This window comes from Rhinoderma darwinii, chromosome 3 (assembly GCF_050947455.1).
Source record: "Rhinoderma darwinii isolate aRhiDar2 chromosome 3, aRhiDar2.hap1, whole genome shotgun sequence".
Taxonomy (NCBI): domain Eukaryota; kingdom Metazoa; phylum Chordata; class Amphibia; order Anura; family Rhinodermatidae; genus Rhinoderma; species Rhinoderma darwinii.
This window is the reverse complement of record NC_134689.1, coordinates 56128399-56153453: the sequence shown is the minus strand read 5'-3', so window position 1 is coordinate 56153453 and position 25055 is coordinate 56128399. Positions and strand designations below refer to the sequence as shown.

Below are 25055 nucleotides of genomic sequence, written 5' to 3'. Positions count from 1 at the left end.
TTTGGCTTGTCTCATTATGCACTATGACGTGTCAGGGTGTTTTTAGCACTAATACTCTACTTTATAATACTAATACTCCAATACTAAAGAATCAGAAGGTAAAAATATTACTGCTTACACCAGGGGTCTCAAACTCGGCTGGGTAAATAAGCCGCACATAGAAAATATTTGAAGGGCCGCATTACTTTCAGATTTGCTAAAACACAAAATGACTGTTAATCAATCCGTTATTTGAACTACTATAACAATACTGCATTACTATAACTATACTACATTACTGGGGGGCATGGCTATCCGGTAAGATGGACGGTCGCATCTGAGCTGAGCTCCCGGGGACCGTGTATTATCCTGTTAATTGTCCTGCCACATTCTGGCTTATCCGTAACCTCCCAGTGACCGAACAGTCTCTGGGCTTTCTTACATCTCCCACCCATGATCCGGAGCAGTTAAATTGAGGCCCCGGCTGGTGTACCAACGGAAATGCTAAACTGCTGCCTGGTACAGGCTTGCCGCGTGCTCCCGCCCTCTAACTTCCCGGCTCCGGACAGCGCTGCTAGACCTGCATCCAGCTACATCGGAGGGTGCGCTGCTGGAGGGCGGTCCTCCTCGTATGTCCCGTACATACCTTGGTCTCCCTCATTAATCCTTTCATGCCGAAAATCTGTAGATTCACGTCCTTTTCGCACATACCCCGTGCTGCCAGGGCGTGAATATACAGATCTCGGTTCCAGCCAGCATAGCACTGTGAAAAGCGCTCGGACGCCAGGTGTGTCAGTGTCCCTGGCTCCCCAGCAACCTGCTCACTGACAGCCGAAACGATTGGTTCGGCTACAGAGAATATGATCACCGTTATTAACTGTTTCCTGAACGCCCACAGTAAATTCACGTCGGCACTTGCTGGGCTCTGTGCAGCGCCGACGTGAATTCACAGTGGGTGTTAAAAGCGCGATCTGAGTGTCTCAGAGTAGTGCTGACACCCGGATTGCGCTGTTAACCCCTGCCCCTGGTCACGGAGACATGATCGGGACATGATTGGTTCAGGTCCCGATCATGTGATCGCAGGGAAAGTTTGTTGTAGCAACAAACTGGAAAGTTTGTTGCTACAACAAACTTTCCCAAGGACCGATTGTAGGTGCTACCGGCGGTTGCATGGCAAAACCAGAGGCCATTCAACGCCCTCCAGTCTGCCATTCACGGAAGCCTATGAGGACCAGCTGGTCCTCAAAGGCTTCCTGTCTGTGTGACTGTCAACGTCACACTGACAGTTTATAACACGTTACACTACCCAGGTAGTGTAATGTATTATAGCAGCCATCAGTGCTGCAGATCTTCAAGTAAAAAAAATTAATTATAAAAATGTTTTATAAAAGTGTAAAAACAAGTTATAAGTTACAAAAACAAAAAATGCTTTTTTTCCTATAATAAGTCTTATATCATAGGAAAAAAAATAAAACGTTAAAAAGTACACATATTTGGTATCACCACGTTCGTAATAACCCCAACTATAAAACTATAATATTATTTTTACCGCACGGTGAACACCATGCAAAAACTAATTAAAGAACATTACTAGCATCACTATTTTTTTGGTCAGCACCCCTCCCAAAATATAGAATAAAAAGAGATCAATATTCACATGAACCCCAAAATAATACCAATAAAAACTACAACCCATCCCGCAAAAAACAAGCCCTTACACAGCTTTTTTGACTGAAAAATAAGAAATAATTTTATAGAAAAGTGATTTTATTGCGCAAACGCAACAAAACATTAAAAAACGACACTACCATCCAAAAGTTTGGGGTCACCCAGACAATTTTGTTTTTTCCATGAAAACTCACACTTCTATTTATCAAATGAGTTGCAAAATGACTAGAAAATATAGTCAAGACATTGACAAGGTTAGAAATAAAGATTTTTATTTGCAATAATAATTTTCTCCTTCAAACTTTGCTTTCGTCAAAGAATGCTCCATTTGATGCAATTACAGCATTGCAGACCTTTGGCATTCTAGCTGTTAATTTGCTGAGGTAATCGGGAGAAATTTCACCCCATGCTTCCAGAAGACCCTCCCACAAGTTGGATTGGCTTGATGGGCACTTCTTGCGTACCATACGGTCAAGCTGCTCGGACAACAGCTCTATGGGGTTGAGATCTGCTGACTGCACTGGCCACTCCATTACAGATAGAATACCAGCTGCCTGCTTCTTCCCTAAATAGTTCTTGCATAATTTGGAGGTGTGCTTTGGGTCATTGTCCTGTTGTAGGATGAAATTGGCTCCAATCAGGCGCTGTCCACAGGGTATGGCATGGCGTTTCAAAATGGAGTGATAGCCTTCCTTATTCAAAATCCCTTTTACCTTGTACAAATCTCCCACTTTACCAGCACCAAAGCAACCCCAGACCATCACATTACCTCCACCATGCTTGACAGATGGCATCAGGCACTCTTCCAGCATCTTTTCAGTTGTTCTGCGTCTCACAAATGTTCTTCTGTGTGATCCAAACACCTCAAACTTCGATTTGTCTATCCATAACACTTTTTCCCAATCTTCCTCTGTCCAATGTCTGTGTGCTTTTGCCCATATTAATCTTTTCCTTTTATTAGCCAGTCTCAGATAAGGCTTTTTCTTTGCCACTCTGCCCTGAAGGCCAGCATCCCGGAGTCGCCTCTTCACTGTAGACGTTGACACTGGCGTTTTGCGGATACTATTTAATGAAGCTGCCAGTTGTGGACCTGTGAGGCGTCTATTTCTCAAACTAGAGACTCTAATGTACTTGTCTTGTTGCTCAGTTGTGCAGCGGGGCCTCGCACTTCTCTTTCTACTCTGGTTAGAGCCTGTTTGTGCTGTCCTCTGAAGGGAGTAGTACACACCGTTGTAGAAAATCTTCAGTTTCTTGGCAATTTCTCTCATGGAATAGCCTTCATTTCTAAGAACAGGAATAGACTGTCGAGTTTCACATGAAAGCTCTCTTTTTCTAGCCATTTTGAGAGTTTAATCGAACCCACAAATGTAATGCTCCAGATTCTCCACTAGATCAAAGGAAGTTCAGTTTTATAGCTCCTCTAAACAGAAAAACTGTTTACAGCGGTGCTAACATAATTGCACAAGGGTTTTCGAGTGTTTTCTAATCATCCATTAGCCTTCTAACAGTTAGCAAACGCAATGTACCATTAGAACACTGGAGTGATGGTTGCTGGAAATGGGCCTCTATACACCTATGTAGATATTGCATTAAAAAACAGACGTTTGCAGCTAGAATAGTCATTTAGCACATTAACAATGTATAGAGTGTATTTCTGATTAATTTAATGTTATCTTCATTGAAAAAAAACGGTGCTTTTCTTGCAAAAATAAGGAAATTTCTAAGTGACCCTAAACTTTTGAACGGTAGTGTATATACATATGGTATCGCCGTAATCGTACCGACTTGCAGAATAAAGTAAAATGTCATTTATAGCGCACAGTGATTACTGTAAAAAAAAAAAGGACAAAAAAGTTTGTCAAAATGTATGTTTTTTTTGTCACTTTGCTTGACAAGAAATCCAATAAAAAGTGATCCAAAAATCACATGTACCAATGAAAACTACAGATTGTAACGTAACAAATAAGCCCTTGCACGGCTCCGGTGGAGAAAAAATAAAAAAAAGTTCATAGCGACAGAAATTATGCAGAGTGTCCAAAAGCGGATAAGATTAGGCACCATTTATCAGTGCGACACCGGCCACACATCTATGAATTATTGTACCCTCTTATTATGCGCTGTTGTACTCTGCCCAGCTTACATGTGCCACCATATTATAAACTGAAATACCAGCAAAACCCCAATCAGAACTATTACCAAGCAAAATCTGCGCTCCAAAAGCCAAATGGCGCTCCTTCCCTTCTGAGCTCTTCCGTGGGTCCAAACAGCAGTTTATTACCACATATGGGGTATTGCTGTAATCCTGAGAAATAGCTTTACAAGTTTTGGGGTGCTTTTTATCCTTTATTCCTTGTAAAAATTAAAAATTCTTTATATTTTTTTCAGAAAAAAAGTTTATTTTTATTTTCACAGACATATTCCAATAAATCTAGCAAAAGACCTGTTTGCTAACTATGCCCCTAGATAAATTCCTTGAGGTGTGTAGATTCCAAAACCACTTTTGGGGAGATTCCTCTGTTTTGGCCCCACAAGACCTCTTCAAACCTGACATAGTGCCTAAAATATATTCTAAAAAAAGGAGACCCCAAAATCCTCTAGGTGCTCCTTTGCTTCTGAGGCCGGTGCTTCAGTCCATTATCACACTAGAGCCACATGTGGGATATTTCTAAAAACTGCAGAATCTGGGCAATAAATATTGAGTTGCATTTCTGTGGTAAAACCTTCTGTGTTACAGAAAAAAATGTATTACAATTGAATTTCGGCAAAAAAATTTAATTTGTAAATTTCACCTCTACTTTGCTTTAATTCCTGTGAAACGCCTAAAGGGTTAATAAACTTTCTGAATGCTGTTTTGAATACTTTGAAGGGTGCAGTTTTTAAAATGGGGTGATTTATGGGGTCTATCTAGTACATAAGGCCCTCAAAGCCACTTCAGAACTGAACTGGTCCTTGACAAAATAGCCTTTTGCCATTTTCTTGAAAATGTGAGAAATTGCTGCTAAAGTTCTAAGCCTTGTAACGTCCTAGAAAAATAAAATAATGTTAAAAAAACAATGCAAATATAAAGTAGACAAATGGGGGATGTTAATTAGCAACAATTTTGTGTGGTATTACTATCGGTTTTAAAAGGAGATTACATTTAAAATTAAAAAAATTATAGTTTTTGCTAATTTTCTTTACATTTTGGTGTTCTTCACAAATGAGCTATGAATTTATTGACCAGATTTTTCCACTAACATAAAGTATTAATAAATATAAAATATAAAAAATTCATAAAATATGTCACGAGAAAACAATCCCTGAATCGCTTGGATAGGCAAAAGCATTCCAGAGTTATTACCACATAAAATGACACGTCAGATTTGAAAAAATGGGGCTTGTCATTGAGGCATCGATGACCCTTGGTCCAGAAAGGGTTAATTTTCAGAGGTCCCGGCTGAGCTGAGACTCTGCTCCTCGTGGCAGCTGGGAGTTAGGTTGTGGCCTGTATGTATCCTGGCTACATACAAGATCTGTACAACTCCTCTAAACAAAACATATAGGGGCCCTTCATCTACATACATGAAATCCTAAAATAGTATCCCAAAAGCAGAAGGATAACATGCCAAAATAGTAATATAAGTTTGACTTTAATAGTAGAAAAATACAATATATAACAAATACAGTTAAAATGAGAGAACAAGATGTGAGACACAGAAAAGATGCTTATACAGTATCCAGTATGAAATAGATGAAGGAAAATGCCTGAACCAAAGGAGACAAGGAAAATGGATAATACCAGTTATAACCTATCCATAACCAAGTGAAGTATATATCACGAATGGGACAGAGCATTAATTCTTGCCAATCAATGACATAGGATGTCTAGCTGGGTATAACATATATGGGGAAATAACCCTAGTCAGGGATATACAATGCAGACTAGAACATGAGTCCAAAAGCCAGACATAAATAACATACAAATTATACTGGCAGCTAAGAAGTTAGTACATACCATTAGTCATGATGGATTCAGAAATTAAAGAGATGGAACTGGAAAAGATAGCAACACCCCAGGAAATGCCTGGCGTTTCCTGGGGTGTTGCTATCTTTTCCAGTTCCATCTCTTTAATTTCTGTATCCATCATGACTAAGGGTATGTACTAACGTCTTAGCTGCCCCATTCAAGATATATACTTCACTCGGTCATGGATAGGTTATAACTAGTATTACCCATTTTCCTTGTCTCCTTTGGTCCAGGCATTTTCCTTTATCTATTTCATACTGGATACTTTATAATCACCTTTTCTGTGTCCTCACATCTTGTTCTCTCATTTTAGCTGTATTTGTTATATATTGTTTTTCTACTAGTCAAATTTATATTGGTATTGTAGGTTTTCAGACATACAAGATCTGAGCAGTATTGCTTTTCATAGCAGTCCGGAGCAACAACTTAGTCGGAGACGGCAGCTCTGGGCTATTCTAACGGAGGCCCTAAAATCCCACTTAAAGAGGTGCCTGGGTGGTGAGTTGCTGCCTAGCAGTCATTTTGTGTGATTATACATATTGCATTACTGCCACTGAATTGGATCATCTACCTACTATATTAAATGGGACTGCCTGTACCTGTGATGGATTGCCTTGACCTACAAGGATCATTTGCAACATTTAGCTTTCTGCATCATTTCATATCCGTGCATCACATTGTGTGGAAAGGAGACTTTATCTGCTGGAATAATCCTATCTACTGTTAATTTACTCTTGGGGTGAGACTTGTCCACTTCAGCTGCACTATACACCATGCTCAGATCTAAACTTTAGTCAGCGGTGGATAAGCTGAAAGATTTTGCTCGTACTGAACAAGATGAGGACACTTCTTCTCCACATAAGACGAGATCTACCCATACCAAATATAGTGAGGAAGACACTCATTCACAAAGCAGAATGGATTCCGACAATGAACCAGAACCTACACTCCGTCAAGTCTCTATGCAACTTCTGACAGCCATTGATTGATGAGATAAAGCTTGATGTCCGTTTGTTTCGTCAAGACATGCAAAACTTGACAGGTAGTATGGGAGAACTGGAGGGACGGATTTCTCGGGTAGAGGACAGGGTTGGTGCTCTTGCCACTACCCTTGCTGCTACTGAACGGAAAGCAGACGCATGTCCGTCCAAAACCGATGACCTAGAAAATCGGCTCTACCGTAATAATTTGCGTATCGTTGGCTTGCCGGAAAAATCTGAGGGTCAAACACCTGAAACAGTCATTGAACATTGCCTCAAGACTAACTTAGGGGAAACCGCCTCCTCATCTTGCTTTGTGGTTGAAAGCGCTCACCGTATTCCGATTAAGCTGCCACCTCCAGGCCCTGCCCCTAGGCCTTTCCTGGTTAGCCTGCTAAACTACAGGGATCGAGACACGGCTTCACGTCAAGCAAGTTTGAAAGCTCCATTGAAGTTCAGCAACTCCACTATTTCCATATTTCCTGACTTCTCTGCAGAAGCAATGTGCCACCTTCACGGAAGTCAAAAGAAAATGTAAGAAACTCAACATTCCATACTCTATGGCGTAACCTGCCGGTCTTCAAATTTCCTATAATGACAAGGTGACTTTTCTACATGGCCCAGCCGAGGCATGTGAATAGCTTCAGATGCATCCCCCATCGGCTTAAGTGGCCCTTGGGCAGCTGCCTGCCAGCCCTTCACATATACCTCGTCGATCCGCCTGACATCTTGAACACAACAAATTATATTTGGTGGTATATTGCCTATTTTGCTGCTTGTTTCATGTGAAATGTTTTATACTTGTTCACTGTATTTTTTCTCACCGTTAGATGGCCGTATGATATGACTTACATCATAACTTCTACCATTGGATATTCATCTAAATTGGCTCATTCAGGGATTTCTATTTTCCATATATTCTAACCCGGTTCACTAGTAAATCTTCATTACCTGCTTAATACTGCCTGGTTGTATACCTGACCATGATATATTTGGGTGTTCCCCATTATTATCTTTTTACCCTGAATGTTAGCCCTACCTATACTTCTAGGTAGGGACACCTTCGGGTTATTTTCCTGTTACTTTACATTTAACAGCTGTTAATACACATGTCCATGCCGAAAGTTCTTATACATATGTCTGTGCATTCTCTTGCTCACCCACTGTCTGCTGTCCTACTATCCATAACTGGCTGTTAATCCAATGTGATATATTTTTCTTATTGTTCATATGGAAATGTTTTTAAATTGTATTTCATGGAATCTGCGTGGTTTAGAAACTGTACCTAAACGGACAGCGGCATTTTCTCATATTAGACGATCCAGTCCCCACCTAATTTGCTGACAGGAGACTCCCCTCACAAATAATAGATCTGACTGCCTCAAGAAACCTTGGATACAATGGGCATGCCACTACTTTCACACTCCTGAGGCCCCATGCACACGACCGTGCCCGCAATCACGGCCCGCGATTGCGGGCACGGCCGGCCGCTGACTGACAGCCGCATTTTCGGCCCGTGCTCCCATACAAAGTATGGGAGCACGGCCCGCAAAATGCGAAAGAACGGACATGTTCCATAATTCCCGGAACATTTCCACGGCACTGACACCCTTCCGTAGTGCTACGGAAAGGTGTCAGTGTTCAATGAAAGTGAATGGCTCCGTTATTGCGGTCTGCAAAAACGGAGGTTTTTAGCTGTCGTGTGCATGGGGCCTTATTCTACAGGAGTATCTCTATTGATACATCGCTCTGTGCATTGGAACCGCATACAAACACGTAGAGACCCTGCGGGAAGGTTCATATTTGTTTATGCTGAAATAGACACTATACCATAAATTATTCTCTTTATTAATAACCCGCCACAGGCTAACACCTCCGCTCTTCAGGCAGCTATTGCCTTTGCACATCAATTTCCCACTTCTTATATTTTGTGTATGGGTGATTTTAATCGGGTAATGTCCCCATCCATGGACCGCTTCTCACGGGGTCCCACCTCCACGCTAGTTTCCACTACTCCTTTGTGTCAGCTGATAGGTGTGGGTTGAATCGATCTATGGAGACATTATCACCCACAGATTTTGGAGTACACTTGTCACCCTTCCGGGAGACAGGCTCTTTCCAGGGTTGATTTATGTTTTTGGTTCTCCCAATTTATCATTTATATGTTTATTTCATTCACATTCTCCTAGAGGGATTTCTTGTCAGGTTGGAATTTCTCGGACAACGTTTAGTACCTAACTGGAAACTGCATCCTTTCTGGTTAACACTTATTGGCCCATCTGATCACATCCCAGATCAAATTATGCAGTTTTTACAAGTTCATAATTCCCCTTTTCCCCATACTTTAAAGTGGGATACGTTTTAAGGCTTACTTGCGTGGTTGTTTGCGATCGACAATATTATATTAAAAAAATCTACGGCTCATTCAGAAAGGGAAGCAGAGGACCGCGTGACCTTTGCGGAGTCGTTATTTATTTCCGATCCCACAAAGGCTCATAAAGGTGATTGGTTACATTTAACCCGACTATATAAACATATGCTCTATCTCAAGACTAAACGTAAATTGTTTTTTACACGCCAATATTATTTTGAGGTCAGTAATCAATCCAGCCAGTTATTGGCCAATCTAAATAGACAAAATAACACGTCTAATTCTGTTTTGAAAATTCGGGATGCAGTGGCCGCATATTGACAGAAGGGGTGCCATTGCCACCAGATTTAGAAATTACTATGCCAATTTATATAGCTCCTCCACTAACCATACCACAGTTGAAATTCTGACTTATCTGAGTGACCTGACTTTCCCCACCCTATCTTCAACACGTTACATTGATTGAAGCTCCTATTTCGATGGAGGAACTTCAGGAGGCTATTTGAGAAATGGCTGTCCATAAGTCCCCAGGTCCTGATGGGCTCCTCATCTAAGTTTATAAGAGATATCAAGAGCACATAGGCCCGTTATTTTTGGATACTCTTAGTCCCCCTGCACAGAAACGTACTTTTGCGGCCACAATTCCCCCGAAAATCCACAGGTGAATTGCGGCACCATTCATTTCAATCGGCCCATGCACACGACCGTGGTTTCCGCGGTCTGTGCATGGCCCAGGAGCCTGTACCGCAAAAAGAACGGACATGTCTTATTACGGCTGTGTATTGCGGTCCAGGCTCATAGGAAATAATGCATGCGGCCATGTGACACTCCGTGGCCCTCGACCCGAAAATCACGGCCGTGCACATGGCTATGGTCGTGTGCATTAGGCCTTAACCAGGCTCTACTCATCCATTTACTTTGCTCTACCTTTTATGATGCATCTATTCTAGTACTACTGAAGCCTGATAAAAACCCTGAAGACTGGTTCTTACAGGCCAATTGCTTTGCTCAACGTAAACTATGAGATCCCAACAAAAATACTAGCAATGTGACTGAACCAAGTAATTCTAACAATTATTCATCTAGATCAAACTGGATTAATGCCTGGTTAATCTACTACCAGACGACTATTCAAGGGGGTAGAGCAAACAATATGCCCTGGGCTATCGCCTCACTAGATACCATGGAGGCATTCGAGTCTGTCGAATAGACTTTTCTTCTATCCTGCCTTCAGCGTTTTGGCTTCAGTCTTAATTTTATGTTATGGATCAACTTCCTTATAAATCCCCTACGGCTAATGTGATGGTCAATGGTATCCCCTGTGATTCTTTTCTTCTCGCGCGTGGTACAAGACATGGGATGCCCCCTTTCCCCGACTTTTATTTGCGATTGCCATAGAAGCCATAGCACTTCGATTGAGATCCACTCCCATGATAACTGGTGTGCAGTGGGAGGGAAGGACACGCGTGGTAGGCCTATACGCAGACTATATGGTTCTTCTACACAACCCTAATGAATTTTTTTGGTCACACTGTTCACCTGCATGATACCTTCTCGCAATTTTCTCGGTTAAATGTTAATTTGCAAAAATCAGCTATAATGTATACGGCCGCTAATCCAACACCAGACCCTTTAGTATCTCAATGCGGCTTGGCTGTAGTCACTAAATTTACATATTTGGGAATTGTTATGGTTCTTGATCACACAGATGTGAAGGCCGAATCGATTGATCCACTTTTGACCCATGAAGGAACAAGACTGAACCTTTGGTCTACGCTGCCTTTATCGGTAGCGGGATGCATTAACCTGATTAAGGCTGGGTTCACACGTGGCGGAATTTCACTTAAATTCCGCTGCGGACACTCCGCAGCGTTAATCCGCAGCGGAGCCGTTTCTGCATTGACTTCCACTTCTATTTAGAAGTGTTCGTTTAGACGATGCGTAACATTCCGCTGCGGAGCATAGGCTGCGGAGCGGAATTTGGTGTCCGCAGCATGCTCTGTCTGTTGCGGAGCAGTGGCGGACTCATGGCGGAATTTCTCCATTGACTTCAATGGAGATTCTAAGTTCCGCAATCAAGTCCGCAGCTGTCATGCACATGTTATGTGTGCTGCGGATACGTTTTGCTTTTTTAAACATGACATTTCTTCATTCTGGCTGGACCTATGTATTTCTAGGTCTACAGCCAGACTGAGGAAGTCAATGGGGCTCCCGTAATGACGGGAGCGTTGCTAGGAGACGTCAGTAAATAGTCACTGTCCAGGGTGCTGAAAGAGTTAAGCGATCGGCAGTAACTGTTTCTGCACCAGGGACAGTGACTACCGATCCCAATATACAGCAACCTGTCAAAAAAAATAGAAGTTCATACTTACCGAGAACTCCCTGCTTCTGTCTCCAGTCCGGCCTCCCAGGATGACGTTTCAGTCTAAGTGACGGCTGCAGCCAATCACAGGCCAATAACAGGCTGCAGCGGTCACATGGACTGCCGCGTCATCCAGGGAGGTCGGGCTGGATGCCGAAGGAGGGACGCGTCACCAAGACAACGGCCGGTAAGTATGAATTTCTTTGACTTTCACAAGGGAAAGTGCTGTCCCTTCTCTCTATCCTGCACTGATAGGGAGAAGGGAAGTACTTTTACCGCAGTTCGCAGCAGCTAGTCCGCATCAATTTACTGCACATTTTGTGCAGATCCGCAGCAGAATCTGCAACGCAGATTCTGTGCGGCATTGATGCGGACAGTTGTGGAGGAAATCCGCCACGTGTGGTCATGCCCTAAGATGGTCATTCAACCTAAATGTCTGTACGTATGAGAGCATGTGCTAGTTTCAGTCCCCCAGTCATATTTTCGCTCATTAAACTCCTTGATTATTACGTTTGTGTGGTTGTGTAGTTCTAGATCTAAACTTAAATTGACCACCATATAGCGTCCCAAAGTAGATGGAGGAATGGCATTATCAGACTTATACCTGTATTACCTAGCGGGCCAATTGCGGTGATTGCGGAACTGGTGTATAGATGTACCTTCATTGGACTCAACTCACTTAATGACCTCACTGGTTGCTGGAAACCGCCTGATTAGCTACTTAGAATACCCTCAATTTACTCGACCTTACCTTTGTGTCACAACCCCACTTTACCGTCCCTACAGGCTGTACCTGACCCTCAGTTCTGGGTCTAGGAGTGACGATGGTTAGAGATGTATTTAGGGAAGTGTCTTTTCTCACTTAACCTCAATTACAGGAGATTCACAGTCTCCCATTTGCAATGGTACCAATACTTCCAACTCCGCCACGCCTTTCAATCTCCATTCCCACCCAATAATGTCACTATATTTATATATCGCTTTATAGGTATATTAAAATCACAGGTCCCCAAACGTCTTATATCTGCATTATATACTCATTTGTTATCAGCTAAGGTGACCTCAACGCCCTTACCAGTATATGATAAATAGGTATTGCAGATCCCAGATCTTACTCCTGAAGATAGAACTGATGTGTTCAGTTCCCACCTGACAGTCTCTGCGGAGATTAACAATTAACTGATTCAATTGTGCGTTATACACCAGGCCTACTTATAGAGGCTCTGTCACCAGATTATAAGTGCCCTATCTCCTACATAGTCTGATCGGCACTGTAATGTAGATAACAGCAGTGGTTGTTATTTTGAAAAACGATCATTTTTGAGCATGTTATGAGCAATTTTAGATTTGTGCTAATTAGTTTCTTAAAGACCATCTGGGCGTGTTTTTACTTTTGACCAACTGGGTGTTGTAAAGAGAAGTAACGTTATAGTGTGTTTATGTGTCTGCACATAGCGATATAGCTATATCGCTATGTGCTGTGTAAATGAATGCAGAGAAGTGTATGACGCTGATTGGTCAGCGTCATACACTCTTCTGTACAACGCCCACTTGGCCAAAAAGTAAAACACGACCAGTTGTTCATAAAGAAATTCATTAGTATAAAGCTAAAATAGGTCATAACTCCGTCAAAAATGATTGTTTTTTTAAATTAAAAAAACTGCTGTAATCTACATTACAGCACCGAACATATTATGTACAATATAGGGCATTTATAATGTGGTGACAGAGCCTCTTTAAAAACTTGACCCCTAACTTGACTTCCACTCGTGTTGTAAATGGAGTATAAGTCAAACCCCAACACAGTCCGCACAAATCGCTGCCACCACTTATCGAATATGGGCGAGAAGACCCAACACACATTCACACTGCTCTCCAACAGTCAGAGTTACTACACTCACATGAAAGGCTATGAATTCTTTAGAGGATACAAGGACCAAACTTCGTTTTTTTGTAGGCTTTAATAGAAAAGATACTGTGCTTAAAAAAATTATATAAAAAAAGACCAAATAGGATGACATACAAAAACTTAGATTATGACCTATATTATCTCCCGAGCATCAATATTAGATCAAGACAAACTATCTCACACAGTAAGACCAAAAAATGCCCCAGCTTAAAAAATCATGACCATACAGACTCAATAGTCAAATAATTATACAATATTTATTAGTCCATACATATGGACAAATTACCCCCCCCACACACACACACAAATATATACAATTAATTATTAAAACTGAATTAAAGCAGCCTCAAGTGAAACGATCACAGAACCCAGTCACATTGGTATCCAATAATAATCTATATCAATAATGGCTCATCAAACTAGGTAAGGACCACAATCCTACATGAGAAGGAGACTAAAAAGTAGAGCTCCTTAGTAAATGAAATCAGCTACTTATGGCTGGCATGATGGCAGATGGAAGATTCACGAGAGGGTAAACCTCAACGCGCGTTTTGCAATTTTTGTCAGGTGGTGATTGTACTAGTACACAGGGCTTAAATAGTGATCTACTAAAACGGTATCCAATAGCGCATGACGCATCAGGAGGCTGCCCAATATTGTCCCCCCTGTCATAAGCATCAAACCAATCAAGCAGCGAGTGCCCATACAGATGCATTTCCGACCTTACATCTTCCGGTACGAGGTCGGAACAGTCACATCATGCATATGCGCACTTAGCCGCCAGTGCAGAAACTGAGCTGGTAAAAACATAGTAATGTAAATGAAAAATAAATTTATAATAAATAACAAATATAACGGCGGCGTGCGCATTTATATCTCCTCTCCTGCAGCGATTGTTTCGCTTTTTATAGTTGTATATATTTTTTATTATTATTTAACTGGTAATAAGCAATACATATATGATCGTTAAAAATTGTGTCATATATTAGTTTGTGTATTTAATATTATTGATATTAGTGGGGTCTGCCCGCAGAACTTGCACCATTCGTGTTGAGCACGGATGGTGCACACCTTCGCGTGGCCCCCAACTATGTATACACTTTATTTATCGGTTTATTCATATTTATATATTTTTTTTATTTACATTAATGTGTTTTAATTGTAGATATGCGTTTAGATTCCACCATGTGGCATATGAATATGTTTGATTAAGATATAATTACGGTAGAATATGCCCTTGGTTTATGGTTCGTTTTCTCCACTGGTAGCATTTATCGTTGCAATGGGGACCGCAATCCACTGGGGGTGCGACCAATATTTACTTTATATACTACAATATTTACTTTTATATATTACTAACCCTTTCATGACCAAGGGTCATTATTGCCCCTGTATCCGGGTAAAATTTTCCATTTATGATCTGCACTTATTTAAACGATAATGTCTTTGCAACCGCTTTGAATATCACACTATTTTTACTTTCATTTTTTACAAGACTTGTCAGGCTTTAATTTTCTAGATTAGTTCAACCCCTTAGTGTCTAAGCCTGTTTTGGCTTTGTGGGCACAGCCGATTTTTGCAAATCTGACGTGTTACTTTATGGGGTAATAACTCCGGAATGCTTTTACCTATCCAAGCGATTCTGAGATTGTTTTCTCCTGACATGTTGTACTTTATTATACTGAAAAAATGTGGTCATTAAATTGAACATTTATTTGTAAAAAACACCAACATTTTGAGAAAATTTCCAAAAATCTGCATTTTTCTAAATTTTAATGTATCTACTTGTAATACAGATAGTAATACCACACAAAATAGTTACTAGTTTACATTTCCCATATGTCTACTTTATGTTTGCATCGTTTTTTGAATGTCCTTTTATTTTTCTATGACTTTACAAGGCTTAGAACTTTAGCTGCAATTTCTCACATTTTCAAGAAAATTTCAAAAGGCTATTTTTTCAGGGACCAGTTCAGTTCTGAAGTGGTTTTGAGGGCCTTATGTATTATAAAGTCCCCATAAATCACCCCATTTTAAAAACTGCAGCCCTCAAAGTATTCAAAACAGCATTCAGAAATTATTTTAACTCTTTAGGTGCTTCACAGGAAATAAAGCAATATAGAGGTGAAATTTACAAATTTAATTTGTTTTTGCCGAACTTCATTTGTAGTACAGTTTTTTCCATAGCACAGAAGGTTTTACCAGAAAAACGCAACTCAATAATTATTGCCCAGATTCTGCAGTTTTTAGAAATATCCCACATGTGGTCCTAATGGACTGAAACACAGGCCACAGAAGCAAAGGAGCACCTAGAGGAATTTGGGGCCTCTATTTTATTAGAATATATTTTAGGCACCATGTCAGGTTTGAGGAGGTCTTGTGGTGCCAAAACAGTGGAAACCCCCCAAAAGTGACCCCATTTTGGAAACTACACCCCTCAAGGAATTTTTCTAGGGGTATAGTTAGCATTTTGAGCCCACAGGTTGTTTGCTAAATTTATTGGAACTGGTCTGTGAATATGAAAATTAACTTTTTTTCTGAAAAAATATACAATGTTTTAGTTTTTACTAGGAATAAATGAGAAAAAGCACCCCAACATTTGTAATGCAATGCCTCTCAATTACGGCAATACCCCATATGTGGTAATAAACTGCTGTTGGGACCCACGGCAGGGCTCAGAGCGCCATTTGGATTTTGGAGCGCAGATTTTGCTGTAATGCTTTTCGGTGCCATGTCGTGTTTGCAAAGCCCTGGAGGGGCCATAACAGTGGAAACTCCCAAAAAGTGACCCCATTTTGGAAACTACACCCCTCAAGGAATTTTTGTAGGGGTATAGTTAGCATTTTGACCCCACACGGGTTTTGCAGAATTTATGGGAATTATGCCATGAAATTGAACATCTAAATTTTTTCTAATAAAATGTCGTTTTAGCTTAGATTTTTTTTATTTTTGCAATAGATAAAGGAGAAAAACCACCTCAAAATTTGTAAAACAAACTCTTCTGAGCACAGCAATAGCCCATATGTGGTAATAAACTGCTGTTTGGACACACTGCGGGGCTTAGAATGGACGGAGCACCATTTGACTTTTTGAGCTCAAGTTTTGCTGGAAAGGTTTGCGGCCCCATCTCACATTTGCAAAGCCACTGAGGGGGCCAAAATATTGCAAAACCCGCAAAAGTGACCGCATTTGGCAAACTACAACCCTTGTGGAATTTATCTAGCTATATAGTGAGCATTTTGACCCCACAGTTTTTTTGATGAATTATTAGAATTATGCCGTGAAAATGAAAATCGACATTCTTTCCACTAAAATGTTGAGTTTTTTTCATTTTCACAAGGAATAAAGGAGAAAAAGCACTCCAATAATTGTAAAGCAATTTCTCCCGAGTACGGCAATACATAAACTGCTGTTTGGACACATGGCAGGGCTCAGAATGGCTGCTTGGCATGTAGATTTTGGTTGATTGTTTTTTGGGTGCATTTGCAGAGCCCTTGAGGTACCAGTACAGTAGAAAACCCTGAGAAGTGACTCCATTTTGGAAACTATACCCCTCAGGGTAATCATCTAGGGGTGTAGATGAGCATTTTGATCCCACAGGTGTTTCATAGATTGTATTAGAATGAGGCAGTGAAAATGAAAAATTATTTTTTTTCCCAAAAATATGTCGTTTTACACCCAATTTTTTTTCCCTTGTGTGGCCCTAAACGGCTGTTTGGGCACATGGCAGAGCTCAACATGGAAGGAGCACCATTTGGCTTTTAGAGCGCAGATTTTGCTGGAATGGTGTACGGGCGCCATGTCGCATTTGCAGAGCTCCCTTAGGTACCAGAGTAGAGTGTAAAACCCTGAGAAGTGACCCCATTTTGTAAACTACACCCCTCAAGGCATTTATCATTTGCCTGGACATATGACCCGGCTTAGGAGTGAAAGGCGCATGTGAGGCCTATTTTAGTGATTTTCGCAGCATTAGCCCACAATGGCAGGGCTCTGGGGTCAAATAGTAAAACAAACCCCCAAGTAGTGACCCCCATTTTGGAAACTGCACCCCTGAAGGCATTTTATTAAGGGGTGTAGTGAGCATTTTGACCACACAGGTTTTGTTTTTCTATTAGAAATGAATACTCAGTGGATGGTGCAAAGTGAAAATTGCAAATTTCCACAGGTATGTGCCATTTTAGTGCACAATATGTTGTACCCATGTCTTGCCATTGAAGACAAATACCTCAAACTGTTAAGCGGGTTCTCCCGGGGTTGGGCGATGCCATATATGTGGACGTAAACTGCTGTTTGGGCAAGCTGCAAGGCTCAGAAGGGACGGAGCGCCATTTGGTTTGGAATGCAGAGCAGCCCGCTTTAGCTAACACTAGCGGCGTTACAAATAGGCTGTTATTCGGCAAGATACGCCATGCCTGACGACCAGCACATTATCCCTCCACGTATTACACATAGTACTGACACCCCATGTACTATTCACAGCACTGACCCCTATTCATCACATTTATTTATTTATTTATTTTTATTACATTATTACACAGTTCTGACACTTTCATACATACATATTTATTTTTTACCATCCATTCACACCCTAGCACTACACTGACACTCATTTATCGCACACCTTTGAGCACTTAGTCCGCCACTCCCCTCAAGACTAGTGGGAGGGGCTATCACTATTTAATGCACACTCCTTCTGCAGCATTCTTTGACCCGTCTGCGTCCTGATGGGAACGGGTTTTCACCCACCCACCTACCTAGTGAGTATGGCCTTTTTTGTGGTTTTGATGATCTTTATGTCCCATTTTTTCTGTTTGTGTTTTTAAATTAGGAACGAAAAGTTCTGGTTAGGGACTCGCAAGGCACTGGGGACCCTTGACGTTGGGTTGCGAGCTTTGCGTATTTTGGCCAAAATAACAACTAATACCCCATGTTTCATGGATATTTCTTACTACTTATACTACACTTTTTTTCAGGACGCAGCCGGGTCTTATATATATGCTGGGAGGGCATGATGTGCTGGCGTTTGGTTTGGAATGCAGAGCAGCCCGCTTTAGCTAACACTAGCGGCGTTACAAATAGGCTGTTATTCGGCAAGATACGCCATGCCTGACGACCAGCACATTATCCCTCCACGTATTACACATAGTACTGACACCCCATGTACTATTCACAGCACTGACCCCTATTCATCACATTTATTTATTTATTTATTTTTATTACATTATTACACAGTTCTGACACTTTCATACATACATATTTATTTTTTACCATCCATTCACACCCTAGCACTACACTGACACTCATTTATCGCACACCTTTGAGCACTTAGTCCGCCACTCCCCTCAAGACTAGTGGGAGGGGCTATCACTATTTAATGCACACTCCTTCTGCAGCATTCTTTGACCCGTCTGCGTCCTGATGGGAACGGGTTTTCACCCACCCACCTACCTAGTGAGTATGGCCTTTTTTGTGGTTTTGATGATCTTTATGTCCCATTTTTTCTGTTTGTGTTTTTAAATTAGGAACGAAAAGTTCTGGTTAGGGACTCGCAAGGCACTGGGGACCCTTGACGTTGGGTTGCGAGCTTTGCGTATTTTGGCCAAAATAACAACTAATACCCCATGTTTCATGGATATTTCTTACTACTTATACTACACTTTTTTTCAGGACGCAGCCGGGTCTTATATATATGCTGGGAGGGCATGATGTGCTGGCGTTTGGTTTGGAATGCAGAGCAGCCCGCTTTAGCTAACACTAGCGGCGTTACAAATAGGCTGTTATTCGGCAAGATACGCCATGCCTGACGACCAGCACATTATCCCTCCACGTATTACACATAGTACTGACACCCCATGTACTATTCACAGCACTGACCCCTATTCATCACATTTATTTATTTATTTATTTTTATTACATTATTACACAGTTCTGACACTTTCATACATACATATTTATTTTTTACCATCCATTCACACCCTAGCACCACACTGACACTCATTTATCGCACACCTTTGAGCACTTAGTCCGCCACTCCCCTCAAGACTAGTGGGAGGGGCTATCACTATTTAATGCACACTCCTTCTGCAGCATTCTTTGACCCGTCTGCGTCCTGATGGGAACGGGTTTTCACCCACCCACCTACCTAGTGAGTATGGCCTTTTTTGTGCTCTGGGGTCAAATAGTAAAACAAACCCCCAAGTAGTGACCCCCATTTTGGAAACTGCACCCCTGAAGGCATTTTATTAAGGGGTGTAGTGAGCATTTTGACCACACAGGTTTTGTTTTTCTATTAGAAATGAATACTCAGTGGATGGTGCAAAGTGAAAATTGCAAATTTCCACAGGTATGTGCCATTTTAGTGCACAATATGTTGTACCCATGTCTTGCCATTGAAGACAAATACCTCAAACTGTTAAGCGGGTTCTCCCGGGGTTGGGCGATTCCATATATGTGGACGTAAACTGCTGTTTGGGCAAGCTGCAAGGCTCAGAAGGGACGGAGCGCCATTTGGCTTTTGGAGCGTAGATTTAGCTTAGTGGTAGTTTTGTTTGGGGTTTTGCAGGTATTTCAGTTTATGATGTGGGGGCATATGTAAGCTGTCCGGAGTACATCAGGGCATAATAAGAGGGCATAATAATGGGGTAAATAAATAATAATTCATAGATATGTGGCCGGTGTCGCACTGATAAATTGCGCCAGATGTTATGCAAATTTTGCATCGCCATATTCTGAGAGCCAGAACTTCTGTATTTTTTCACCACCGGAGCTGCGTGAGGGCTTATTTGTTGCAGTACAATCTGTAGATTTCATTGGTACCATTTTGGGGTACATGCGATTCTTTGATCACTTTTTATTCTTTTTTTTTTTTTTTTTTACGGCGTTCGCCAATGCGCTATGAATGGCAATTTTACTTTATTCTGCAGGTCGGTACGATTATGGCAATACCATATGTATATAGTTTTTCTTATGTTTTGCAGCATCTGCACAATAAAATCACCTTTGTTTCAAATTATTTAATTTTTGTGTCACCATATTCTGAGAGCCATAACTTTTTTATTTTTCCGTCAAAAAAGTTGTGGGAGGGCTTGTTTTTTGCGGGACGGGCTGCAGTTTCTAATGGTATAATTTTGGGGTACATGCAACTTTTAGATCCCTTTTTTTTAATTTTGTTTTGCGAGGGGTAGTGACTAACAAACAGCGATTCTGGAATAGTTTATTTAATTTTTTTAAGGTGTTCACCGTACGGGTAAAATAGCGATATTTTTAAATAGTGATATTTTTATAGTTCGGGTTGTTACGGACGCGGGGATACCACATATGTGTACTTTTTTAACGTTTTTAATTTTTTCCTATACTAAAAGACTTATTATTGGAAAAAAGGCTGTTATAGTATTTTTTTTTAACATAAAACGTATATTTTTTTACAACATTTTTATTAACTTGTTTTAACTTTTTTTTTTTTGTCCGACTAGGGAACTTGAAGGCATGAAGCCCTGATCACTATTCTAATACACTGCACTACCTACATAGTGCAGTGTATTAGAGCTGTCAGCAAGCCTATTAGGCTTTGCCTCCCGGCAGGGCCTAATGGGCTTCCGTACTAGGAAGCGATTGTTAGTCTACGGTTGCCATAGCAACCATCGGAACCCCCGCAGGTGCCGATGGTTGCCATTAGCAACCATAGGGTGCGATCTAATCACTTAGATGCAGCGATGGCTGCATCAAAGGGGTTAATCGCCGGATCGGAGTCTAGCTCCGGTCCTGGCCGTTACAGCGGGGTGTTGGACAGCTGATACCCGGCGGTGATAGCGCTGGATCAGCTTCTGAGCCAGCGCCATCACATACACCACCTCATGGACCTGTAATTGGTCAGTCTGCTGTGACTGACCAATCACAGCAATCGCCGGCAGGAGACCGCTGTGATTGGTCCCCTGCCATCTTACTGTGCCAATCAACTGTCATAAACAGTTGACGGCACAGTTCTGTCACCCTGTCCTTTGACAGGGTGACCGTTTTTAGCCAAGACGGGACGTACTGGTGCGTCCTGGTGCGGTAAGGGGTTAAATCCATGTTTTTATTTTTTATCATGAGCAGACAAATCGCTTAAAATGTGAAATAAAACACTTATAATATAGATAAATATATATAAAAATTACGTGTGTGTGTTATATATATATATATATATATATATATATATATATATATATATATATATATATAAAATATATGTGTGTGTGTGTGTGTGTGTGTGTATGTATGTATGTATGTATGTATATGTGTATATATATATATATATATATATATATATATATATATATATATACTGTACAGCTTTGTAACAATTAGTCTTCTCTCTCCGTCACCCTGGAGGGGTTATAAGGCGATATTTACACACAGCAGTGGAAAAAAAAAATGCAGTTAACAACAGATCAACTGTCCAATTTTCATGGCTGTTTTGCATCTATGTGTCTCAAAATTTGAATCCATTTCCCGACCGTGTGACGCATTGCCCATATAGTGCCATTGCCCACAAAGATAGTGCCCACTGTAATAGTGCCATGCACAGTGCCCATGTAGATAGCGCCACAGCGCCCATGTAGATAGTGCCACCCTCCGCAAATAGCGCGATCCCCCAGTAGATAGCAACATCCCCCCTGCAGATAGCCCCCCCCCCCCGTAAATAGCACCCCCTTCCTGTAAATAGCACCGCCGTAGCTCCCTGTAGGAGCAGAATCCCTCTGGCTGGGATTCCGTTCCTTCAGGGAGCCCCTGATGTCTGTCCGTATGACGTCAGGGGTTAATTCTAAAAGCAGAATCCCCTGCCAGAGCAGCAATTCCGCTCCAGGAGTAGCCCCTGACGTCACTGTCCATATATTGATAGTGACACCAGGGGCTTCTCCAGTAGCGGAATCCCTGGCCAGAGTGTTGGCCGGGGATTCCGCTCCTAGAGGGAGCCCCTATCCTCACTCTCTTTCTCTGGAAGCGGAATCCCTGGCCAGTTCGGTCTGACACCGGGGATTCCGCTCCTATAGGGAGTTTAGGTGGCGCTATCTACAGTGGGGGGTTGCTATCTGCAGGGGGTGGCGCTATCTACAGTGGGGATGGAGAGACGGCGGGGGCTCCCTTTAGGAGGGAAATCCTTGGCCAGAGCGATGGCTGGGGATTTCGATCCCGGAAGGAGCTTAGGTATCGCAAAACCCTCTGTAGATAGCGCCATCTACAGTGGCGGGTGTGTTCCGGGGCTCTCAAAGCCCCAGCAGACATGAGAGTGCAGCGCTGCTCACACTGAAGCAGCACTGTACTCGTCAAATCCCGTTCCAGGCTGTCAAAGTTTATATACGTGACAACTGCATCGGGCATCTGCAGTTGGAACGTATACAGTCGTATGGCAGTCGTGAAGGGGTTAATTTTGTTTTTGAATATTTTATACCCGGTTCCTTCTTTTTTTCAATTACTTTAGATGGCCAATAGAAGATTCTTCTACTATTATATACTGAGCAGTGATGTAGATACTATTATATTGTTACTATTATATTATATCTTCCCATTGTCTGCACTAGTGGTTAAGCGCGCATGCACATGATGTGACTGTTCCGAAATCGTATTAGATGTTGTAAATTTAAGGAGTAAACTGCATGTATGGGCACTAGCTGTTTGCATGTATTGACACCTATGATGCAGGGGGTCGATATTGGGCAGCCTCCTGATACGTCATGCGCCATTGGATACCGCTTTAGTAGATCACTATTTAAATCCTATTTGTACCAGTACAATCTTTTCCTGATGAAGGTTGCGAAACGCGGGTCACGGTGTTCCTTTTCGTGAATCGGCCATCATGCCAGCCATAGGTAACTGATTTTTATTTACTAAAGAGCCCTACTCATTAGACTAAACCTCTAATAGGTCAATTAAGGACTATAGGTTTAGAAAGTATAGTTTGTAGTTGGATTGAGAATTGGCTCAAGGACCATATCCAGAGAGTTGTGGTCAATGATTCCTACTCTGAATGGTCCCTGGTTATAAGTGGTGTACCCCAGGGTTCTGTGCTGGGACCACTATTATTCAACTTATTTATTAATGATATAGAGGATGGGATTAATAGCACTATTTCTATTTTTGCAGATGACACCAAGCTATGTAGTATTGTTCAGTCTATGGAAGATGTTCGTAAATTGCAAGCTGATTTGAACACACTAAGGGAGTATTTACACGAACGTGTAATACGTCCGTGCAATGCGCGTGATTTTCACGCGCGTCGCACGGACCTATGTTAGCCTATGGGGCCGTGCAGACAGTCCGTGATTTTCACGCAGCGTGTGTCCACTGCGTGAAACGCATGACATGTCCTATATTTCTGCGCTGTTCGCGCATCACGCACCCATTGAAGTCAATGGGTGCGTGAAAATCACGCGCACCACGCGGAAGCACTTCCGTGGGGCGCGCGTGATTCGCGCAACAGCAGTAAGAAGTATGATTGAAAACAGAAAAGGACCACATGATTTTCTGTTTACAAACTTACAAACAGAGTGTCATAATGATGGCGGCTGCGCGAAAATCACACAGCCGCGCATCATATGGTGACGACACACGGAGCTGTTAAGTGCCTTTTGCGGGCGCAAAACGCACACGCCCGTGTAAATCTTCCCTAAATGCTTGGGCATCCACTTGGCAGATGAGGTTTAATGTAGATAAATGTAATTTTATGCACCTGGGTACGAACAACCTGCATGCATCATATGTCCTAGGGGGACCTACAGTGGGGGAGTCACTTGTTGAGAAGGATCTGGGTGTACTTCTAGATCTTAAACTAAATAACAGCATGCAATGTCAATCAGCTGCTTCAAAGGCCAGCAAGTTATTGTCGTGTATTAAAAGAGGCATGGACTCGCGGAACAGGGATGTAATATTACCACTTTACAAAGCATTAGTGAGTCCTCATCTAGAATATGCAGTTCAGTTCTGGGCTCCAGTTCATAGAAAGGATGCCCTGGAGTTGGGAAAAATAGAAAGAAGAGCAACGAAGCTAATGAGGGGCATGGAGAATCTAAGTTATGTGGAAAGATTAAAAGAACGAAACCTATTTAGCCTTGAAAAAGGCGACTGAGGGGGGACGTGATTAACTTATATAAATATATTAATGGCACATACAAAAAATATGGTGATATCCTGTTCCATGTAAAACCCCCTCAAAAAACAAAGGGGCACTCCCTCCGTCTGGAGAAAAAAAGGTTCAACCTGCAGAGGTGACAAGCCTTCTTTACTGTGAGAACTGTGAATCTATGGAATAGTCTACTGCAGGAGCTGGTCACAGCAGGGACAGTAGATGGCTTTAAAAAAGGCTTGGATAATTTCTTAGAACAAAAAATATTACCTCCAATTTGTAGAAATGTTTACCTTCTTTTTTCCCATGTCTTAGTTGAACTTGATGGACATGTGTGTTTTTTCAACCATACTAACTATGTAACTATGCCAGCCATAGGTAACTGATTTTTATTTACTAAGGAGCTCTACGTTTTGGTCTCTTTCTCACATAGGATTGCGGTCTAGACACCTTACCTAGTTTGATGAGCCATTAGTGATATAGATTATTATTGGATACCTATGTGACTGTGATGTTTTCATTTGAGGCTGCTTTTCATTCTGTTTTAAAATATTTTTTTATATATTTGTGGGGGGTAATTTGTGCATTGGTATGGACTAATAAAGATTGTATAATTGTTTGACTAATGAGTCTGTATGGTGATTTTATTGGTTTAATTATAACATACAAAAACATGCAA

At 41.6% G+C, this 25055-nt stretch overlaps 1 protein-coding gene across 1 annotated transcript in view; it reads left to right on the top strand.

Annotated features, from left to right (window-relative positions):
- The window catches only part of LOC142748943 (catenin alpha-1), a 148036-nt gene that overhangs the window by 89392 nt on the left and 33589 nt on the right, over window positions 1-25055 (top strand). The window lies entirely within an intron of this gene.